General features: G+C 43.8%; 1 pseudogene; it reads right to left on the bottom strand.

Annotated features, from left to right (window-relative positions):
• The window catches only part of LOC146180546 (chitinase-3-like protein 1), a 33,209-nt pseudogene extending 19,829 nt beyond the window's left edge, over nucleotides 1-13,380 (bottom strand).
• Between the last annotated feature and the right edge of the window lie 9,084 nt (nucleotides 13,381-22,464).

Below are 22,464 nucleotides of genomic sequence, written 5' to 3'. Positions count from 1 at the left end.
CATTGAATTGAAGCCATGGTTGCAATTGAGCGATTGCTTCCACAAGCAACCTAGCGGAATATTTGTTTAAAGTAACTCTGGTTCATGCGAACCGACATGTTGCCATTAGTGCGAAAACAAACTTTTGAAGCTCTGCATATTGTTAAAGCTAGAGGGAAAACAAAACGAGAAGAGCCAGGGAAGAGCGCAATGCGGGCGTGCTAAAAGTGACGAAGATGAAAAAAGCCTCTCTACATACGCACGTGAGCACACCACAGTGTTGTATTAGGTGAAGATGCCTTTTATCAGCTTGTAAGAGTGAACCATAGCTGCGCTGACACAAGCATCCTGGAGGTCGTTAGGAAACTCGATGTTCACTACCGTCGCTGGAGAACTACGGCTGGTTGTGGATAAAAAAATTGAAATCCTTTTTAACAGAAAATGAACTATGGGGTCAATCAATTCGCATATTTGAAAAAGTACAGTTTTTTTTTTCAAGATAGAAATATCTTTACAAGATTTATTCAAGGTTTGCTTAAATGTTGTTCTCAAAACAAAATGTTTGACAACGTATAATTTGTTATTCGAACTGTGCTGGAAGATTGCATTCATAGCTTTCATGTCATGCATATCAAAAAATCTTAGACGTAATATTTTTTCCAGAAAAGAAGTCCAGTGGAAGCCTCTTCCCTGTGCAGTTACAAAGAATGCATTTGTTTGCAGTCAAACGCAGTGAACTGGAAGAACGGCGGTTCACCGACTGCATCGTGGCGGACTGAGGCCTTAGAAGCTTGTGTTCGTGCCGCCAAGCAGAGCTGGCACGCGGAGCCCAGGGGCTTGGGGAAGGGTCGTGCATATGTTACTGCGTTCGACAGCACACTCAGGACGCTGCTTGACGATAATCAGTGCCGCAAGGACGAACGACGGAGGGACCAACGGAAGGGGGGGGGGGGGGGGGGGGGGGGGGGGGCGGGATGATGGCGGAGGGTGGGAAGAGCGGCTACAGCAGTGTGCATGACCCCTACTGCATGTTCGCCTTGTGTTTCCGCTTTGTTCGCATCTTTCTGTGTGTCTGTTAACGGCTTAGCATATTCGTGTAACGCACTCGGTGCTCAAATGTAAAGCACCTCGTGAGCACCCACTCACCATTGCTACCTTAAGTTTTAAAGAAAGGGAATCTGGAAATATGGTTAACATTGAGAGCCGGGCAATTTGTAGGGAACTCACGTGGTACTACAAGCCGAGCTGTCTCAGGGCCTGTGCAGCCGTCTGCAGCGAGTGCCGTCAACCAAAAGTCTCACAGCGGTTTCAATATTTGAAGATTTTTTTTTTGCATCGATTATCTTCAAAATACGCAATACTTTAAAAATGTATTTTCGATACCGATACTCCGATACTCTTATTTTCAAAATGCGATACCTAATACCAATACACAAAATTTGTGCCTAAAGATAGATTTAGTAGCAGCAGTTTAAACGACTGAGCTTAAGGGCACTGATTTATATACTGCAGAAAAGTAGTGGTGCACCTACCAGAAACTGTGCGGAGGTGCTATTGTCGTACTCTTTGTACGGGTTGGTGAGCGTGGTGCGCTCATCCGTGTGTCTCACGTAGCTCGTCTTGAAGCTCGCAAAGTCCACCAACCTGCACGCAAGCAATACGCGATATTGCTAGCAACATCCTATTTATGCGTTTTTTGCACGAACCCGCTGGGCATCAAAACTTCCAGATCGAAACATTGCTTTTATATTGAAAACAGTAGTTGCCACAATAGATCCAGCAAAAATGAGCAGAAAATGACGATCGAACAAAAATAACGGCAGAAAATAAAGACAAATCAGTGGGAAATCCTAAAAGGAAAGATTAAAAGCGCAACAAAAAGACGCTTACAAATAGGCACAAATAGACGCACAGGACAGGCGCTGACACTCCAACTTCTCTGTCGAAACACCACCACATACAAACTTCGTCTTGAACAACCAAATGCTTCTACATGGTCAGCAGCATATTCATAGCAGTTTAGGCCTACCCTACCTTACCAAAATTCAAAAGTCGACTGAATATGTTGCTGACTCTGTGGGAGCATTTGGTTGTTCAAGAAAAAGTTTGTATGTGGTGGTGTTTCGAGAAAGAAGTTGAAGTGTCAGCGCCTGTCCTGTGCGTCTATTTGTGCCTATTTGTGAGTGTCTTTTTGTTGCGCTGTTACTCTTTCCTTTTATGCACAATGCACCAACTAGCCCGCACAATAGACAGCTTCTGATTACGTGTCAGAAAATAGGTTCCCTCTCACTCCTTGCCTATTCTGTACTTCCAGCCACAGTGTGTCCCAAGTTGTATAGGATGCAGTATAGAAGCGGAAAGGTTCAATTCTTAGTTTTTCGCCATAAGACATGACAAGCTGAGTAATAGTGCATCAAAAAAAAAAGTTAAGTAATGCTTTCTTTTCGCATTAGCGTATATTTATTGCGTACTGCATATGAGATACCAAGAAATACAGAATTCATTGTAGTGACGTAAACATTGCCCGCAAGGTGTTTGGGAGTGAGCGTCCGCAGCCTCGTCGCCCTTTCACAGCTTGTGAAAATACTATGAACATATGTTCATAGTATTTCACAGCCTTCTTCGAAAAATTGATCTGAGGAGTCGTTTGCTTCTGTATCAGTTCAGTGCAGCTTAGATTCCGATGTTTATTTACACTGACTTAGCAGAGGAGCTGCATCCGCTGAAAATAAGTTGAAAAAAATCAACACCGTAAATATAGTTTTGCTTGTGTTTCTCTTATTTTCTCTGACAGTTGTTCCTGCTTTGACCAATGCCGTAACGGCGGTATCCGTAGAGAATAACTAGAGCGGCTTTACCCATGCGAAAGGCATTCGTGTTGTTATTTCGTACTTGAGAATCTTTAGCAGATCGCTCTCCACGGCCTTCTGCGTGCGGTCGATGCCGATGGTGAGCATATACTGCCGTTTGAATGAGTCACGGAGAGCCTGCAGAACGAAATGCGAAACGAAACCAATAGAAACTAAGACTCAAACGTTTAGCCCTTCTCGCCAAATGACAGAACGTGCTTTTATTTATGGCACTAGCACAGTCTAAATGAAACCGCATGAAAACTGTCAATGCCTCAAATAAGGCAGACTAAAGTAATTAACTTTTTGAGGTGGTGTTAAAGCAAGAAATCAGTTCCGTAATGATTATACATAACAGATAGCATTACACAAAAGAAAGTGGGAATTCCGGCGACGTGTTTGTAGCAAATAAATCAAGTAAATCATCTCAGATAATTCAAATAAGCTGTATTTCATTATTTTTACTACCATTGATCTAACACCATCCTAACCAACTTGCATTGAGAAACTCGTTTGCTTCTTTTCGTGCCAAATTATATTATAATGCACCCTATACACTCATGATGTGTTTCAACTATAAAGATTTATTAGGCAGTGGTAGGTACTGTTCCCAAAAAATATCCAAACCAACAGTTCAACCGCGGTCTGCCGACCTTTAGAAGATTCGAGTCAATCGACTCCTCCTATATAGGCTCCGCTATCTCGTCGAACCCCTGAGATGCCTTTCCATCGTGTGCCCACTGGCGTTTACTGCTGACGAGGTGAAATTGGCGACATTGCCGATGGCTTTTTCAATCAATGCTGCTGGTGAAGATTTCGCTTTGAAAGCTTTGAAAACTATTATAGTACTCAGTAGGGCAATGTTCGAGAGCAGCAGTTTAGGTATTCGAATCATATTCCTACACGTTACGCCATTACCCGCGCGATCCCGACTAGCTGGGCTACAGACGTCGCTGCTTTCCTCCTCCACGACGTGATACTACAACACGGGGCCCCTCGTGAACTACTCACGGAATGTGGTCGCTGCTTCCTCTCCAGAGTGGTTGACGAGCTACTTCGTGTGTGCACCGTCCGCCACAAATTTACCACCGCCTATTATCCTCAGACCAACGGCCTTACAGAACGCCTCAACCGTACGCTCACAGATAAGTTATCAATGCATGTCTCCGGCGACCATCGGGATTGGGACATTATACTACCTTCTGTAACATTCGCCTACAACTCTTCTCGGCATGATGCCACTGGCTACTCTCCCTTTAATCTGCTTTTTGGACGACACCCATTCCTCCCCTTTGATACATAGCTACCCGCTACTAACGCAGTCACTAGTACTTACGCTCGTGATGCCATCTCCCGCGCTAATGATGCTCGCCGCATTGCTCGAGACAGACTATTGGCCTCCCGAGCCTCCCAGCAATCCCGTTATAACAGTCGCCACCGCGATGTGCACTACGCTCGAGGCTCTCTCGTTCTGCTTTGGCTCCCATCCCGCCAGGTGGGCTTATGCGAAAAACTTCTACCACGCTACACAGGTCCCTACCGCATCTTGCGCCGAGTCACCGATGTCACATATGAAATCGAACCTCTGAACACGAAGTCGTCTGCACCACGAGCTTCCGACATTGTGCATGTGACACGACTCAAGCCATATTATTCACGTCCGGCTTCGTTTACTTAGAACACACTGGTACTGTGCTTCTGCTGTCCCATGCTGGCATTCAGAAAGTGAAGAACGAAGTATCTGGTTGGGTGAACGAAGACGACGTTGAGGGTTGAGTTGAGCCGTTAAGCAGTGCCCATCGATTCCGGAGTTGTGTTGCCCACTGGTGCGTGATATCCACTCGTAACGATATGCGACAGCGTAGAGAACACGCAGTGAGGATTCGCGGATGTGTTTCTGGAGTGCTCGCCTCGCCAGAGTGCTTTCTGCACTAGTGGCGTGTTATTCGATAGATGCCTTTCTTCCTATTTGGCTGCGATGGGCTCACAGTTATCTACTACTAACCTCACCGGCAGAGAGAGCGCGGATGGTGTACACTGTGCAAGTATATAAACATGTAGCGTTTTTTTTTTATTTACGCAGGCAAGCTTGGTCAGACTTATCGAAGCAAACACTTCTGCTGGAGAGTTTTGTATGCTAATGGCCACAGTTAAGACTTAAAGGGACAGAACACTGGAATTTAGGTTTCCAATTTGTTTTGGCGCAATGGAAGGGTTGATGTCTAAAACGTTCGATTTCGTAGCAGTTTTGGTAGAAACACTCTAGAAAAGTTTTAGCGAGAATTTTTAGATCAGTGCATGCGCCCGTTTTTATGTAGTTCGATGCTGAAAACCATGAGCAGCGACCGCAATGACGACTGGTGGTCGAACAAAAAGACATACCTAAAACAAATATAAATTTCACTCACTTGAAAGCAATTCGACAATTTTTTGCTTAGAGTACCGTCCTTTTCACATTCAAAGCTGTTACGGCACAATAACGCACGCCTTGTCGAAGAAAGTTTTTGCGGCCACTATCAACGTTTCATTCACAGAATTCCAAACACTGTGGTGCCATCTAGTGACAAATCCTGAAAACATTAATATCGCGGTGCGAAAGGAGGGCTGGTTTTTATTTAAGGACGCAGTGTAGAGAGCGCAAAAGATTATAAATAATGACAAGCACTTCTAGAAAAAAAGTTAACGGTGTGGACTTACTGAAATCAGCAATATTTTGCTGATATGTAGTCACGTGGGGTACTACACCGAAAGTAATAGGGTTTCTCTGCTATAGATAGCGTTTCAGTTGTTTTTATGCTATTTTCAATGGCAAATTAAAATGGTAAAGCCTCTTTTCTATGATATTGTAGTACTCGATCTGTACTAAATGAGACAAGGTCTTTTCATCTCCACCATAATCTCATGACACATTTTGGCCAGTGTTCTGTCCCTAATGCTAATGGCTGCTGTTAAGATTTAAGCATAGTGACGCGTAAAAAGAATTGGAATAGATGACTGATGAATGGAGCGGACATAGAGAAATACTAATTTTTTGTCCACCGCTGGCTGTAATCTGCTGAATCATAATCTAGGTCCCGGTTGAGGATTACGACTGGCCTGATCCTGTTGTTCTCGACGCCTTCATGACCCGCAACGCAATGAATTCCAATCCCTTTCTCCGGTGGATGGTCACATCTGCATTTTTTTTGCTCACCACTGTATCGTCCGTTGCCAGAACCAAAGCATACAAGACGAGACAGATACTGTATTTCTGTTGTTTTCAATTTGGAGCCGCCCTCAAGATTTCAATTAGATCCTCTTAGTCGAAACTTGTCAGTGCAACATTAGGCAGGTGCTGAGGAAGTGAGAGGAAATCTCGGTGATAGAACCCTACCGTCTGTCTAATATTTATTGTTCCTTGCTTTTGTCTCGTATTAGGGTAGAAACGTCGAGAACAGTAAACATTTATAAAATACAGGAATGATAGACGCTTCACTTGCTAATTTGGTAAACGATCGGTCAAACATTTGTTCGAATAACCAATATTTTCAACCAAGAACCGATAAATATGAGCCAATACTACCTACAGAGCAAGTTGTATCGTTTTAATCGGATGCAGCCTTGCATAACCGAACATTGCTAAACGGAGCTGAAAATTTGCGCTCGAAAATAAAGCGCCTTGAGGTGTGCGTACCGTGATGATGTTGGTGATGTTCTGGACGTTCCTGGGCAGCAGATCGAGCCCGGCCAAGTGCAGCCCGTCGACGCCACTGCGTTCGAGCCATACGCGGGCGTCGGAGGCGAGCTTCTGCGCAGGCCAGCCGGTGCGTAGCATCGCCTTCATCTCCACCGAAAGCAGGAGGCGCACGTCGCCCGCCGTCTCACGCACATGCAGGAACTTCTTGAACGCGCCTGCGCCGGGAATGCAGCGTAGCCATGGTTACAAACCTCGTCTCTCGATTTTTTTGGCAATGAATTTAAAGCTACACACGGAATAACTGAGACAGGAGCCCCGACTGGGACGCGCTGCAATCCACTGCAAAGGCCCATAATGCCGCATCGGCATTTATCGCTACTATCTCCCTGTATTCCCTTCTCACGACGACACGCTATCGCACGGGATATTCGTATTTTACTTCAAAACGAAATGCGTTGGCAAGACTAAAAATAGATTTGCAGCATTTGACACAGGAAGACATATTAATCGATTTGTGCACATACCAGCCTGAGAAGTCTTTGTTAGGCTGTGTGAGGCCGCTTGAGACAACTAGTAGGGCAAGCGAAATTGAAGGAATGAAGTCATTAAGCCAGTCTATATTGGGAGCGCTCCAGTCCACAAGCCCAGGCAACTGCATGTTTTCTTAACCTGACGCAGGGAATGGGTGAAAAAAAAATGTACGGAAAATTCTTCGGTCACCGTAACAGTGGTTCGGGCAGGAAGTTAATTGCTGCCTCCTCGCCAGTTATGCGCTGCCAAAGGTGTTGTGTCGCACGCTGTCCCCTTTCACTACCCTCCCGCCTGCGTGGGTTGCTTGCGTTAGCATGGCCCGGAAGAAAGCTGGGGTGTAGTTTTTTCTATATGAGCAAAAATGCTTGGCTTGGCTGAAGTATACTACTAATTCATAAAGCGGTTCGAAAGTTAAAATTGAAAAAAAAAATAGAGCTACATTTGGTGCCTGGAGAATTTAGACAGTTTTGCTTGCCCATATCCGACATTTTTTTAAATATTTTCTGTCTTAACTTCGACATCTTGATAAGCTGGTAGATGTGCAAGCTGTTTGTATGTCACCGCCATAAACTGAGTAGTTATTCGACGTTTTATAATGAAACTCGTGCTTAAAATACATCTTTGAAGTGCACCCTTCTCCTGAATGAAGTTTCATGAGAGGATAGAACGCAAGCTAAGTTGAAATGAAAGTCTTCCATGAAGTTAAATATCTTTCCACGAACATCTAGTTGTGCCCAATCTTGCATACAAATGCAGAGTTTCCACGCATGAAAGAGAACTGAACAAGAGTTAAGGGAAAACCTTAATTCCAAGCAAAGCCAATGTCTCGACAAGGCGACTTTGTTTCTTCCGCGCAGAGCGATTTTTACTGACAGGGTTTTCATACAGTATATAGCTTCAGTTGCATATAAATTTAAATGAAACTAATTATTTAATCTCCAGTCAGGAAATAAATCCCTAAAGGTTGGAAAATACAAGAAGGGATTTCTAATACTTAAAATTAGAACATTGCTAAAAGGCATAAAAACGTCGACTGAAAATTACAGTACCCTAAATATATTTCCTCTGCACCAAAAAGTCTGGAATGAGATGACATATTGCAAGGGTAGTACAATTCATTGCAATTGTGCGCCCCTTTCCTAAAACATAAGCCTCGTGGTGTTTTTAAAACCCGTTTCCTTCTTACGCTTCTCAGTTTGGTTCCCCTGTAGTGAGGAAAACGATGCAGTGGTAGATTTTGTGTTGGGCAGTGAAGGACGAAGAGGCATAGGTGGATAGGAAGCGCTCCGTTGGACACACTGCGCTTAGCGCTCAGACCATCGGCCACTGTAAACAACCCTTTTACAAACCGTTCAATTCATTTCTTCTCATATAATGTCCTGCTTAGAAGGTATTGCTTACTCTTATCCGTTATTACCTTTTTTTTTTAATGCGAAAGCCTTTTTAGGTGCATTGTGAATATCTCGCGTCTGCGAGATTTGTCCGCACGATTCCCCGAGATGTGCTTGCAAGTGGCTACAGCGAAATTCTGCGAGATACCGCGAGATGTGTCAGTGAGACGCCATAATAGGTCTTGACGTCGACATAATTCCCCGTTTCTTGAAGCTAGGCCTTCATTCACGTATGTCGATGAGAAGAGTTTCGAGACACCGATATCGCTGACGACGAATCCAAAGAAAAAATTAAAGCAAAAGGGCAATCCTGCTATTTATTATTTGTCCATCCTTCATTTTGTCTAACATTCTTAGCCTTAATTGGCTGGCACTTCCCCACTTCCGGGAAGCTGTTTTCAAGTATTCAAACAATTTCCGGAAAGCTCTTGACAAGTATTCAGCTGCAGCTCTGTTCGTATTAGGTCTCTTTGGAATGCCTTTTCCCTTCCAGGAGACAACTGCAAGCATCGAACCTGGATCAGATACCGATTCATCATTTACCACGGATTGTAGTTTCAGTTCTCCTGCTTCCTCTTTGATTTTTCAGGTGACCGAAGCACACCGGTTCCAGTTTCATAGAAGTTCTTAGCGAAGGAGACGTTCTTTCATTACTTAAACTGCTCATCTACCTCCAAATCCCTCCCTTCCTCGATTTCTTTATACAACAAAAAGAGCAAATAAATCAAGCCAGTGATGACCGCTCTGTCCAGAAGAAAACAAGTCCCCTCTTAAATAAACGGTGGCTTGGGTTGCGAACTGAGGCTGTCTAGGTATATTTTCTAGCCATCGTTTCCCTCTCCTTCTATCCCGAGTCTTCAGATATAAGGTAGAAAGCTTTTTTGCATTTCCGAAAAGACGAGCTGAGAAACTGTCGACCACGTAATGTTTTTGTTAGCCAGAAAAATCTCACGGGATTCCTGTGTAAATATTAGTCGAATATTCCGGAGCCTTTCGAAGGATTTGGCGAGGCAGACTGTGCGCGTTGTTTGTGTATAACTATACGGATAGTTGCCAGTTTTCCATCTTTGAGAACAGGTACAATTATAGATTTTCACTAGCCTCCGATATTTTTTCTGTCATCTGTATTTTAATAAAGACTTTAAGAAGAGGTGTTCACCATGTTTACAACGATGTGCTACCAGCCAGTAATAGATCTCATGAGGGCCACGCGTACTCTGTTTACCGCGGACAGTACTCTATTGGCCGACTTTGTAAATAAAGCAATCGGCCGTTAGGTGCAGGCAGCTTCCAATGACGTTGTCCTTTTCAGAATAACTTTTGTTCGATGCGTTGAAGTGATTAGTTCGAGTAAATGGTCGCTATCAAAGGGATTATATAAAATATATCATATCAAACTGCTGTCGCTTGAGGGTGAATTTAAATCGGTCATTTTCCATGAGCTCGGTGAGATGTTCGTAGGTTACCAGTGTTAAGCAAACCAAGATTTTTTACTTAATATAAAATTCTCGATTCTTTTGCCTCGACTGCCCCTTTTCTAACTTGCGCAGAATTAGAATTGGCATTAAACTCTCCCACTATAAAGAACTGCTCCAGCAGCAGGAGTAGAAGATCTAAATAATGTGCTGTAACTATAATGCGCAGTCGAGATGTATTCAACAAACTTTATTGATATGAATATACAATGTATGGCGGCTGCCACCTGACCTAATTTAAGATTTGAATTGATGTTCCAAGTTTCGGATACAGTTTTAAAATATGATCATACCCCCCTGGAGAGTGTGCTCGTGCTCTGGGTCACGGCGAAAGATTTGCTGTTCTTACTATGTTCGTTAGATTGTGACGGTGTTCATCTTGTACAAACATAAATCAACAAGTGAGTGCATTGCTAATATGTCTTTCTTTAACATTACTTAGCTTACTGGGGTGTCCCCAAAATTCCATTGTCTTTCTCTTTTCCAAACAGGGCAGGTGCCAGAATATACAGAGTGGCTGCCCTCAGAGTTTATCCAAAGGTGAGGTTAGACATCAGTTATCTCGGTAGAAGTACATTTGGATCAAGTTATTCGGCTTCGAAAGCACCGTGCGCCATAGCCATTCTTCTGACAGTTGAAACAATGTAGTGGGTCCGCGGGTAAGTGGTATGCGGTCGGAAGCTCATTCTTGTGTGCCCTAATTCCACAGGGCTATAGGGAGCATGCTCGATACGAAGGTAAGGACCAGGCGCTTAGTTTCTTTTTCTTTGCTGTCCCTGCATATCTTGATTAGGTAAACATTGGTCACATTTTGCTATTTTAGCCCGTTAAAAAGATATTCGGTTAGTACTTTAGGCCATTATCAGAAATGACATCAAGAACAGTGTTTAGTAATCTGAGGTGTCTAATGATAACGACAATGACTCCAAATGCCCCGATTCCAGATAGTTATTTTTTTTTTTTTGCATTCGCTGCTGTAAAGCAATATAAAAATAGTTCTCTATTACTAGCTGGCTTCTTCATAATTTACCATTGCCCTATAGTGTCAGCTACCACCTAAGATCTTTGAGCCAATGAACGGCGAGATTTGTCCCGAGTTTTTCAGCATGTTGACCAGTGATCATGTGGATGCTCGGAAACATGTTTTTATCTTTGAAAAGGTACAGCGCTGCGAATCAGGAGCGCACCCATATCAAATAAGGACGAGTTGTTGAAAGTTCAGAGCAAGCCAGCAGAAAGATCTTGGGCCAGGGTGGCAGACAACCACCACTAGGCCCAACATGGGGAGCAACATGAACTTGCAAGAAAGTCCTGCTATCAGCCATATCCTGACTGTAACCGAAATGGTGTAAAGCAAGGTGGTTATCCATAGGTCACCCCTCGCCGCAAGGAAAAACGTGAACAATTAAGAAAGAAATAGGAGAGGAAAGTGAAAGGCCGAGGGGAGGGCAGGAAAATGTGACTGTATTGAGATGCGCGGTATTGAGGCAATAGCGCAGTTACCAAACTTTTGTTCAAACGTCAAAAACTCTCTATTCGCTCCGTGTATTGCGACATAATTTTAAGGTTATTTACCTTGGAATCCTCGTTACCTTTAGCTTTACTGTCTGAGCCCGTAAATATAGTATATGAGCGGACCGAATCTTCAGTCCGAACAACTGTTGAAGCAGACAGAGTGATGCGTAGTGAACAACCACTCCACATAACTGAGTGAACGGGAAGGCACCTGACTGAAGGCTGCATTAAATTTAACGTTGCTTTACACACGTATACGATTTCCTCTGCTAATGACAAATGCACAGTTGGATCTCTCATCACGAAGATTGTCGTCTCAGCGTGGGCAGTGAGAAAAGTATGTCATTCAAGGTAAAAAGTTCTGGAGCCAAACATTTTTCTCGTCAGCAGTAAAATGGAGCCTTCAAGCCATTATTAAAGGTCAAATGGCACTTAAAATGCTAGGCAATGATTTATTATCACAGCAAGAAACAGTCGCATAGCATTTCATGTCCCCATATTCTTTACTGACGCCAAGATGGCTTCGCTTTGCTGATGAAATAGAAAACCCGTTGGCTTCTGTACTTTGGACCAAGAACTAACGTACTTTACTCAGTGCCCTGTGTGCCACATCGTAGCAGGGATTTCCGTTTCGTCTGAAGAGAGTACGAGTGTTGTGACCTCACATTGATGTTGCCAAACGCGGCCGTCAATTGTTCAGTAAGATGGAGAATCTTTTCTGCGCTTTCGCCCTAGAAAGCCTAACTCGTACACTCATTTTCAGCACTTCAAGTGTTTATCGAAACTGCAGCTGTATAATTTTGCTGCTGAAGTTCGTTCTGCACCTCAAGACAAGCTCTGAGCCTTGAGCTAACAAAAGGCCACAATGTCCCCGTAGACTCTGTTGACAAATATAATGGCGCAGAAATTAATGGTTGTCATATAGACAGCTACATGATGAAGTTATAGCTGCAACCTTAACTGACCTCGGAACACACATGGTCCAGGTACTGATTAGGAGTAGGTGTTCTTATTGAAAAAAAGAATTGGATGATGCTTCATATATAACCACAACGTTTTCCCCCTATACAGGAGGACGTTGCAGTGTTTCAGAGCAAATGCAGGCCGAAGGTAATGTTGCATGGAATGATCGTGCGCACCTGGGTCGTAGTTGTAGAGCACGTCATTGCCGCGTGGCGAGTGCGGCCCCGGCCGGCTGGGCACGCTGGCGTAGATGAAGTGAGAGCACACGCCATACGGGTAGATACCCGCCCGGTACCGCGGAGAGAACCGGCACAGCAGGTTGGCGTTGGACGACGCTGCTGGAACGTTATCGCGCGGATATTGAAAGGATACGTGATGAATTTTAAAACAACTCTGAGGCAACATTTGCAGGGTGTACACTCAATAAGTATACATTGTACTCCCTAGTCAAACGAGTAATCATTGGTGTCAAACCTATTTTTAAATTATACCCAATTGTGAAGCACCATTAGGTGTACACTTGCCTGAGTACTTGGTGCGTTCTCTGTACACGAAAAAAAGGAAGAAAGCTATAGTTTTATTCGCACTTTAATGAAACATGCGCTTACAGGTAGTAACAGACTATATCTGTGAGCATTCCCGAAATGCGGCAACATCACTGACAGTTCAGCGAGCTCTAGGGAGGGTACAAATGCAACTCTGTAGAAGCCGACGTGCAATAATGAGCAATCACGTGACTGCAACGCCCTCGCTCAAGCCAATTTGGTGTCCATTCGTACGACTAAAGGACGCAGTGTTAGTTATCTCGCGCTGAAAACGGAGTGAAAAATCCTAAAATCTTGACTACTCGTCTGATTTGATGCTCGACCTGTGTATAGAGTGACCTTATATCAAAGCTCTCTGTTCCCCGTGCAGCCAGCGCTCTCTTCAGACGTCTGTTTTGACGTTTACTTACGTTTGTCGCTGGCACTGTCCTCGAAGGCCTTCCTTATCGCCGCCATGCTCTCTTCCTGGGCGTCTGCGAGGTTAAGGAGGAAAAAAATGGAAAACCAGTCCAGAGCCGCTTTAATTTTAATTAATTTCAGACAAGGCGGCCCCACTAGCGAACTCACTTTTAGATCAAGAGCGGACTGGGAAGCTCAGACCGTTAGGGAAAAATGAACACAGTTACTTTTATTTTGTATTTATTTATTTACCCTCAAGACCTTTTCGCGTTAGGTGTCTTGTGCATGAGATGAACAAACCGAATCAACAACAAATCACTTCTGGGACACAAAATAAATTCTTGGAATGAAATGCCTTTTAAAAATGAGGGAAAAAAACTGCGTACTTGCGTGCTCAATCGTAGCGAAAAATGTCCTTTCAGGCTGCCGACTTAAACGTGCGAAGGTTAACCCTACACACCTAAGTCATTCTAAAACATAACGAGGAGCTCCCTTCACCAATACCGTAGAAGTAAAGAATGAACGTGTGCCAAGAACCTATCTTAATTTTGGAAGCCAGCTCACAATAGTAGTAGCCATTCATGAAATCGAAGTCGAGTTATGTTAAAACTGTACGCAATACAGGAAGCACTATATTCCTCGGCTCCGTACTGGCTAAACATCTTGCATGTGATTACAACATCCTTGAAAATCCATCAGGATGGCCATTCAATTCGGCTTCTTCAATTCGCACGATTCACTTATAAAAACTTAAAGGGGTTGGGGGGGGGGGGGGGTGGCAGCGCGTTTACAGGATCATAATTTACTGCAATTCTACTGGCGCTCCGCCCAAAGCGGCCCCCTGTCACGTATCAGCCATGGTGGCGGTTGGTATCATTACTGTAGCCCATTAATCTGAAGTCACCATTCCATGAAAATGTCTTTCCACTGGCTTGATTTTATTCAAAGTACCAAGTTTTCAGTGCCACCTATAGGGCTTCCATTCCACTGACAAGTCATTGCCAGCGACGTCATTTCTCCATCTACTTTTCATATCATAAAACAAATATGGCCTCGAATAGGTTCACGTCCACAACACTACAGAGCTATATTTTCGCCGCAATCGATTATATCTCGTAGTCAGTTGCCACTTTATGATGATGTACGCTGCATGTCGAAGTCTTCATTGAACTCGATCCGTGCGCAGTGAATCTAGAAGACATCACTATCGCAATTCCTTCTTTCCTTAAGTGTACCAAGCGGTCCCAAAATAATTTTGGTGCGCAAGGTCCCCAATCGCTCATTTATCTGTTATTTTCCGAAGCCTTACCAATAAGTCATGGCCTCGCAGCGAAAGGCAAAATAACTAAATCAGATGCAATTCTTTAGTAACCTGATATATTTGACGCCTATGTACGACTTCTATACGTCGATAGCATTTTATCTGGCTTCTGAACCAAACCTGTCCGTCTCTTATCTGAGCTTTTACCGGTAGCAGTGTCAATGAAAGCCTAAACGTGTGCAGTTAGATTAACACATAATACACGACGTTATAGTACGAAAATGTTTATAAAAACTCAATATATAAACTGTTCCGTGCTATATGTTTCATAAGCTGCAAAGAACACTTACAATCCTCTGGGAATGGGATGCTGGCCTTAGCAGAAATGAAAATCAAACTAACGCTCTCTTCTTACCTTCGATGTTCCCGCCTTCCTCGCTGTTGAAGTTCTTGAGCCGAACTGAAAAGACAAAATAGACAAAACTCGGCTCAGGTGCTCTGATTAGTTAGCTAATCTTCGAGGGTACGATGCAACGTAAAAATCTACGCAAAAAAAACCGCACAGAACTCACACCGACGCTTGGTAAGTAGGGCAAGGTTCAGTTGCTCAAATACAAAATCTGTCCCTGAAGTAGCTCACATGTACCAGTGCTGCACGAAAGTTATTACATTTTGAACTTTATTTGCTATTAAACATTATGCTGTAAGCTTCTTTCTCCAATCGTGTTCTGGCAGTAAACGCTCCTGCATTGGGAATTGGAGCACATTAAAACCACACCCGGTCGAGAAGGATCCGAGACACTCGATTTAGCTACAACGCTGTTTCGACACGGAAAAAAAGACGTTGCTCATGAATCACTCTACAAAGCCACCTTCCAGTCGATGACACATTCGAGAGTATTATTTGCGCAAATTGGTATGCAGGCACATGCTGTGAGCAGCACACAGTGTAAGGTTGAAAACAACTCGCCAAAGCGGTGGAGCCGTCTAAGTCATAGCTAACTCAGCGATTGCAGTAAGTTTATTGGGGATATCAATGTTTTCCCTTCGTCAATTGTGCAACAGGTAAAAAAAGAGAATTATGTATTAGAAGGTCACACACAGTGATTAAAGGCGTCCGAATTACTTCCGACGCAACTAATGAGTCCAAAAAAGGGTTCCTGGGAGCGAGGCTGGTATCGTGGCAGTTTACGGACTCTGCTTGAAAATCTGGTTGTATACGTACAAGGTGGCCCTACCATAGCCATCAAGTTTAGGTAATGAGAACCGTTTCTCTTTTGGGAGATGCCATTTTCCATAGATGTCTGGCACGGTCATTACCTTAATAAACACCTACCTTAAATTAAGCCTCTTCATGTAGCCATAGAATATATAACACAATCTCCCGCTCCAGATCGCTGTAGATGTATTGCAATACACCGAGCGAAGCTGTTCATCGGTGCATTCGCCTTCCTGTTGGGTCATGCCGGCAAAAGAGAACAGCATGGCCGCAGCCAGCGCCGTGACGCAGACTACAGTGAGGAACATCCCGTACTTCCGCTTGGCCATCGCAAACCACCAGGACACCTGGTAGTCCAACTGTCCACTGCACACGCGAAACACACTACTTGTCTGAGCTCTCTTTTAGCTTAGCCTGTGCCACCTTCATATATCCCCGTGATTTGGCCGCCACTTCGGCATAAACTGCATTCAGCCATCAAGCATGGTAATGTGTCTGTTACTGTTGCTTCCCTTGGCGCTTACCTCATATGTACAGATTTAGAGAACAATTCATTATTAGCGACATACTATGCAATACGGTGTTAGTGCTATTGCTTGTTTCCTTTGTCAAGTGGCGCTCTGTAAACGACACTTTAGTAATCATTACAGCTTTTGTGCTATGACACTAGTCACGCCTGCACGCGAGTGAGATTCATCGCGACAATGGAAAGAACTTAGGTGCGAAAACCAGTTTCATTGCAAACTGAGATTGAATTAGAGGCAGTGACTAGAGTTATAGGGAAACCTCTTCCCTGCCAATGCTTTTAATCTCGGGTTTCTGAATTTTCCTATCATGATGATCATCATCAGCCTGATTATACCCACTGCAGGGCGAAGGCCTCTCCCATATTTCTCCACTTAACCCGGTTCTGTGCTAGCTGCATCCACTTGACCCCTGCGAACTTCTTAATCTCATCCGCCCACCTAACTTTCTGCCGCCCCCTGCTACGCTTTCCTTCCCTTGGAATCCAGTTTGTTACCCTCAGCGACCATCGGTTATCCTCTCTTCGCACTACATGTCCTGCCCATGTCCATTTCTGCTTCTTCATTTCTACTAGAATGTCGGTAACTTGAGTTATTTCTCTGACCCACTCTGCACGCTTTCTATCTCTTAATGTTACCCCTACCATTTTTCGTTCCATAGCTCTCTGGGTTGTCCTCAACTTAAGTAGAACTCTCTTGGTTAGCCTCCACGTTTCAGCCCCATAGGTGAGTACAGGCAAGATGCAACTGTTGTATACTTTCCTCTTGAGCGATACCGGTAAGCTGCTAGTCATAATCTGCGAGTGCTTGCCAAATGCGCTCCATCCCAATCTTATTCTTCTTGTTATTTCCTTTTCATGGTCCGGATCTGCGGTTACTACCTGTCCTAAGTAGACATATTCGCCTACTACTTCCAGTATTTCGCTACCTAATGTAAACTGCTGATCCTTCCCGTGGCTATTGAACATTACCTTAGTCTTCTGCATATTGATTTTCAAGCCTACCTTTCTACTTTGCCTGTCTAGGTCATCAATCATTATTTGCAGTTCATCCCCCGTGTTGTTTAGCACTGCAATGTCATCAGCAAATCGCAGATTACTGAAGTATTCTCCATCTACCCTTATCCCTGAATTTTCCTAGACAGGGTGATAAATGTCTATCTACTAGGGAAGCTGCGACGTTGCAACATATTTGTGAAAGATATCGAATGCATGCATAATGCATAATTAATGTAGTCAAATTATGTATAAACGTAACTAGTGCATTGTTCGTCAATGCTGCTGGTGACTGGAGCTCAGTCAAGCTGCAATAAAAGCAGCTTTTTCTCCTGTCACCCTTTTTCGCTGTACATTGTATGCGAAAATAAACTCATTGATTGATTGATTGATTGATGGCTAGCCGAGAAAACCGAACCTTGCAGGCGGTACCACCGCCTCAATGACCACCCGAGGTGTGATGCTTTTACACTTATGGATCAAACTCGACCAAGCGTCTGTTAAGCATGTACAGGCTCAAGACCAGAAACAGTTCGTTTCAGATTTTAACCAGTTGCATTGTTGAACGACCATGCACCAGTATAAGTAATGAAGTGGGCTGATACGGCGGCGGCCAGATGTCAAGATTCGGAAGAGTGGCCGCAGTACATGTCCATCAACAAATTGCGAAAATCAATAGTGAAAATGTCACGTCAGCTGTTGCCAGTTTCCCACATTTCGCTCTTTGGACCACATGGAAATATTGCTGGCCAACATCCTATGCACGCTCCTCCACGCACTATCATCATCATTCAAGCTGTAAGAATGGGTGACAACTGTCGGCTGTGGAGAGCACTGAGACGTCGTGCCGCATATAGGTCCCCTAACAATGTTTTACCTTTGCTCTTTTCTGCCCCTCGTAAAACGTCTTTTGTTTCTCTCGTCGAGCAAATAGTGCATGCAGATTCCTCACTGCTAGAGTGGTTGAGTGGTAGATGCAAATATGTATTTTCTGCGCGATATAGCGAGGAAAACACATGGGAAAGTCAATCTAATTGTCATGTATGCGATTACGTTTCCTGACCTTTCTTATATCGAACATCACCGATGATGCATACTTTGGGTTCGCTGTGAATGCTACCTAAGTATAGGGTCTTGAATATTTGGGGGCTGGGATTTAAAAAATTCCTATGCAAAATCTACTGCCTCATTCGAGCTGAAATAGCGTTCACAAAGTAGCAAAATATCGTCTACGTTATCTGATAAGTGATTCAACATCGGTACTTGCCTAGATTTTCCGAAATCAAGAAAAAACTGCTCTCGGCGGCGTGCACAATTTTCGCAGAAGAGAGTCGAAAAGCTATTTTGACATGATGCGTCATCTGTCGGGCAGCAAGGCAAGCGCGCCAACGGCCGGGATGGAGCTTGTCTCACTGGTCGACAGATGACGTCTCATGTCAAAATAGCTTTTCGACTCTCTTCTGCGAAAATTGTGCACGCCGCCGAGAGCAGTTTTTTCTCGATTTCGGAAAATCTAGGCAAGTACCGATGTTGAATCACTTATCAGATAACGTAGACGATATTTTGCTACTTTGTGAACGTTATTTCAGCTCGAATGGGGCAGTAGATTTTGCATAGGAATGTTTTAAATCCCAGCCCCCAAATATTCAAAACCCTGTAGAATATCTCTCCATTCGTTTATTCACTTGAGCCGCCTAATGGAGGTTCCCTTTGTATTACTTACTCTTTAAGCGCTTTAGCAGCACTTGCACGGGTATTCTGGTCGCCTGAAAAGAAAATTTTTGCGCCGGCAAAAATTTACTTTTTCTGAGTGGACATTTAACTCAGCGCTTTCTGATATTTGTGCCACGATGACAGATATTACAGCACGACTAATGACCCAGCGCTTCTCAGCGAGGACAAAAACTTTGTCATGCGATGTATGCGTGAATGCATACTATAAAAAGGATTAAGAATATAGTTATGCCAGAATGCTGGCCATTATGAATTTGAAGGATTGACAAAAATCTAGTCTGATCGGGTAAAATAATGTTAGAAGAATCGCTGACCAAGGAGATTGCGCTTTAAATTTAAACATTTCGTCCTCAACATGGAACAGTTGTACATATAACTACAACCGCTTTGGCGGTGTTCTTTTTCGTGTGGCGTGTTTTCCTTTATGTGCTTCGCCGAAACGCTCCGGACTATGTAGGAGTATGTCGACCTGCGTGTCTTGGTCAAAATTTTTACAATCAGGACACTGGTGCTTAGGATCAAGCACTGCGAAACAGTTTTACGCTTTTTTTCTCACAGCAGTGGCTTAGGTAGTCAGGGCAGCCAAACGTCCTACTTGAAATGACAGCACACCCGTTTTTATGCTCAGAATTGAACAATCCAGAAAACGGTTTAAGAACTATAAACCACAAAAACCTTCTCTCAAGGCGTTTCCAGCATTACGTTCAAGCTTTTGTGGCCTTCTCGCAGCACCACCGCACAAGCACGCTACCGCGGGGTCACAGGGAAGAAATTGCAAACTGCTTATATTCTAAAGTCGTGAAATGGAAACAAGTAAAGAAAACGTTGACAAATAATTTGCAGTAACTGCTATAAGGCATCGGCGTTACCATACACTTGATCGAGCAACAGCTTTTCGGTGTGCTCTGCATCGGATCGTTTCTAGGCGCCGCACAATAGGAGCGGACGCTGGTTGCGAAAAGGATTCACACCTACAAGAGCAGATTACCGATGCTAACAATACACGCAAAGGAAAAATAGATCAGGCACGATAGGCCTGACTTCCTTACCGGACATGCCGATCATGCTCTTCTTCTTCTAATAGTGATATATGTTATGTTCACGCGCGTTGCTGGCCGTCGTCTTCTCTTCGCCTCATCAAGTGCCTGGGTAGCTGTATTTTCTTCTACGTCACAGTAACTCGCCTTTATATAATGACGAAACGTGCAGGCTAATCAAATACGTCCGCACTGCTCCTTCTGTGATTGAAACAGTAAAAACAATTCAGATCACACACATGCGCTGCCACATGCCCCATAAACAAGTACCCAATTTTAAATGCACGGCGCTGGTGGAAGCCTGCAGGCCATTGAATCGTATTTTTGAAAGAGCGAGTTCATCCGTCCTTCGTCTTGCTTCTATTGGAGTGCAAGCCCTATTTGGTCTAAAAGTGGATCTGCTGGATGCGCATATATTTCACTTTCATTTGCCCTAGCGAAGCCGCAGAGCAACACACTTGAATGGACTATATATAAGGTAAACCAATGTTGTATCATCTCCGCCAATAGGGAGAACCACATGAGATGGTTTGAGTTCATTATGATGTTGGTGGTATGTCCTCTCATGACCTTTATCCTCTGATCTTGACCATTTACATTGACCCCCGGGTTCTAAGACTACGTGTAAGGGCGCTTCGTTTGCATCGCATGATACGCCATCATGGATAGCTATTATATAGGCGTCCCTTAGCCGTGTTTCTAAAATAGCCAAAGAAGAATAAAAGCCATCTGGAGATATCCGTGCAAGCATAAATGCGTACCAATAGAAGTTATGTCTTGAACAGGCTGAATCTAAGCTCTGCTCTTGTAGCAACGCTTCCAGAACTGTTCAGTAGAAAGTGGGAAAAGTCCAAGGAAGAATGGTCCAAGGAAGAATAAAAACAATAATGGAAGAGTACACAATACACTGACATATGTGCCCGAGTTTACATACAAGGTGCTGGTCTGCTTTACTGCTGCATGAAGCTGGCATGATATGCTTCGCGGATGCAAATACATTCGTAGCAACATCCGCGGCTCCACAAAAAAATCAGCAGTAGCCCACAATAGGTGCGGCGTCTATTGTAAATCAACCGCGTCGACGAAGCCGGCCATATCAGCATAAATCGACAAGCGGTGGCTGTCACGACTCGCGAGTCCCCGAGGGAGCGCTACCTATGTCCCTTCAATGCTCGGGATGGGCAGGATGCAACATTTAAGGCTAGAATATGAATGAGGGGGTGGGGACAACATTGTGCCGCCCCTTCGCGGTCGGAAATAACCATATCAGTTTTATTTTATTTTTATTTATTGAACCTTACAGGCCCCGGAGGGCATTGTGTAAAGGGGGTTACAATATCAAGGTTAATGGCTGTAAACAAGGAGCAGACACTAGGTATTACATAATTTCAAACATAAAAGAATTCCCAACGTAATTATACATGGTCGCAACAGAATAGAGTACATGCAGATGCATATAAAAATATGAGAGAAAACATTTAGAAAGAAAGGCAACATGATAATAGTATAACATAGGTCCATTGAACTAGCAATACAAACTTAACACTTTCTCACGGAATGAAGCAGGACTATTTATCGATGCAATTGAATCAGGAAGATCATTCCAGAGTGAAATGGCGCGAGGAAGTGCAGATGAGTTGAAAGCTTTCGTACGGCCAAAGATGCGAGAAAAACTAAGATGATTGTGCAAGCGTCTAGGTGGATTGCTTAGTGGCAGCGGCGAAGGCCTATCCGTATACACATACTTGTGTAACAAGCACAGAAGCGAAACTTGGCGGCGATTTTCTAGAGGCGGGAGAACATGTTCTTTTTTCATTTCAGACACACTAGATTGGCGGATATAGTTGTTGGAAATAAATCTGGCAGCTCTGTTTTGTATCGATTCTAATTTTATGTTCAGATAGTTCTGTTGTGGTGACCATATCGAAGACGCAAATTCAAGCTGGGAGCGTACATAGGTTATGTAAGCTAATTTTCGGACATGAGCGGGCGCTTTTTTAAGGTTACGGCGGAGATAACCAAGAGAGCGAGATGCTTTAGCACAGATGGAAGTGATATGTTCGTTCCAGGATAGGTTCGGTGTTAAAAGAATGCCCAGGTACTTGTACGACGGTGTCTCAGACAGAGGCACATTATTTAAGAAGTAACAGAACTTGGATTGAGAACGTTTACGGCTGAAAGTCATTATTTTACATTTGGAGGGGTTAAGCGTCCTGAGCCAGTTTTCACACCACCTAGCAATATTATTAAGATCCTGCTGAAGAAGGTGATGGTCATTAGTCGATTTTATTTCTCGGTAAATTATACAATCATCAGCAAACATACGGACAAAGGACGATGTATTAGTTGGGAGATCATTAATATAAATAAG

This window comes from Amblyomma maculatum, chromosome 8 (assembly GCF_055883805.1).
Source record: "Amblyomma maculatum isolate TAMU_Amacu chromosome 8, ASM5588380v1, whole genome shotgun sequence".
NCBI classification, from domain to species: Eukaryota; Metazoa; Arthropoda; class Arachnida; order Ixodida; family Ixodidae; genus Amblyomma; species Amblyomma maculatum.
Note: the sequence above shows the minus strand (reverse complement) of the source record. Positions and strands in the feature narration are given on the sequence as shown.